The sequence below is a fragment of the Rutidosis leptorrhynchoides genome, chromosome 3, assembly GCF_046630445.1.
Source record: "Rutidosis leptorrhynchoides isolate AG116_Rl617_1_P2 chromosome 3, CSIRO_AGI_Rlap_v1, whole genome shotgun sequence".
NCBI classification, from domain to species: Eukaryota; Viridiplantae; Streptophyta; class Magnoliopsida; order Asterales; family Asteraceae; genus Rutidosis; species Rutidosis leptorrhynchoides.
Window position 1 is genome coordinate 338,892,797 of NC_092335.1, and position 2,017 is coordinate 338,894,813.

General features: G+C 41.6%; 1 non-coding gene across 1 annotated transcript; it reads right to left on the reverse strand.

Annotated features, from left to right (window-relative positions):
* Positions 1-953: 953 nt before the first annotated feature.
* On the reverse strand, positions 954-1,060 carry LOC139903140 (small nucleolar RNA R71). The gene has a single exon (XR_011777983.1). It is a non-coding gene; the product is annotated as a small nucleolar RNA R71 (small nucleolar RNA).
* Positions 1,061-2,017: the final 957 nt, after the last annotated feature.

A 2,017-nucleotide genomic window follows, 5' to 3' on the forward strand; every position in this document is an offset into this window, starting at 1 on the left:
TGCGACCTAATGACACCGCACAGATAAAACCGTCCGTTTCGGCCATATCAAGAGGGAAGCTAGTTTTTGGCGCTGCTGCTGGGGAACTGGTATCAGACAATACTGCTCTCTATCAAACTTATTCACAAGCATTTAGTGGTGTCTAAGAAAGACAATTATAAATGGACTTGGTTGTTGGATTTTCCGAACAATCTCCAATTATATAGGGACCAAAAGGATCTTGCCTCTCCGTAGTCGGCCTGGCCACTTGGTTTGTTGTATAGTTTGTGCGGAGCTCTGTTATCGAAATACCAGGGAATCAAGAGCCAGAACCAAAAACATATTCAACCTTAGGATAGTTAGTTAAAATTAGATTACTTTAGATTAGATTCCTTTAGAATTAAGACTACCTTAGATTAGCTTAGCTTAGCTTAGATTACTTTAGAAATTAAGTTTATTTGCTAAAGATTAAAAACAAAAAAAGGCATACCCAGTATATGACCCAAACCCGATCTAGACCAGAGCCGTTGTTATTCGTAACTGATCCAGACGCAATAATCTCTAAAGCACGCAAGGAAGCATGAATCAGAAATCAAATGGCGTTACGCGTTACTTTAGCAGAAAATACCAAACCCTCGATTGAAGGTCGAGGAGGACTGATCAGATTTCCAGAGATTCAAGGACACTCCTTCGAGTTAAAACATCACATCATCCAGCTCATCTAGAATAGCTGTCAGTTTCATGGATTACCGAATGACGATCCTAATTCTCACCTTGATAAATTCATATCTCTTTCGAACTCCTACAAACAGCCAGGGATAGAACAAGATATAGTCCGGCTATACTTGTTTCCCTATTCTCTCACTCATCATGCTCAAACTTGGTTCGAAGGACTGGAAAAAGATTCCATCACGTCATGGACGGAGATGGCTACTAAATTTTTAACCAAATATTTCCCTCCTTCTAAACAAACCAAACTAAAGAATGACATCATTAACTTCAAACAAAGTTATGATGAATCTCTTTACACTGCATGGGAGCGATTCAAAACCCTACTGAAGAAATGCCCTAATCATCAACTAGAACGGTCAGCCCAAATCTGTACCTTCTACAATGGTCTTACGATAAATCATACGACGACTATCGATGCAGCTGCTCAAGGGAATCTGACGAACCAAACCGCGGATGAAGCATGAGAATTTCTCGAGAACATGAAAATGCATCATCATGACTGGAACAGTGGTGAAATAACTTCATCATCTGCCCCACTCTCTGCACTTAACAATCAAACGGGGGCCATCAAATCCCTCACGGATAAGATGGAATCTCTCGTTAAACAACTCGGAGAATTGAAGACGCAGCCGGAGAAGGTCAACCAAGCTCAGGCTTGTATTAATTGTACCAGCCCGCAAACCACTGAAGAATATCAAGTTGAGTACAAAAACCTTGACGGTTCTGTCTGTTACGTTCAATACCCAGCTCGTCTACCAAATTTCGGATTCAATCAACAACCAAGGGTTAATTAATTTCAGTGAAGCAATCAGCCTTTTCGCTATCACTATCCACCTTATCCAGCCCAACAATCTCAATTGACCTATGATCAACCACTTCCACTCACTCGTTCACCAGTCGAGGAAAATTCTCCTACCACCCAGATTACAAAAGCAACTAACCCCACTCTCGGAGCTGATGATCAGTTGACTCAGTTCATTCAAGGACAACAATAGCTAAATCAGAGAACTGCAGCCAGACAAGATCAGACGGAGATACTAATGAGAAATCAATTGGCTCTGCTCAAAAATCTGGAAACGCAGCTCGGACAGTTATAACAATGCCTTGAAACCCGACCGCAGGGAAGGTTACCAAGTAATACGATCCAAAATCCCCACATAGAAGAAGCAAAGCAAATGTATTCCGTAATCCCAGAGGAAGAACCACGGAGAAGGTCAGCTAAGCTCAAGAACAAATCGACATATACTCAAAAGCTGACCCCTGAAAGTTCAGTTCGTGTACCCTATCCTGGAAGGCTATAGGAGGA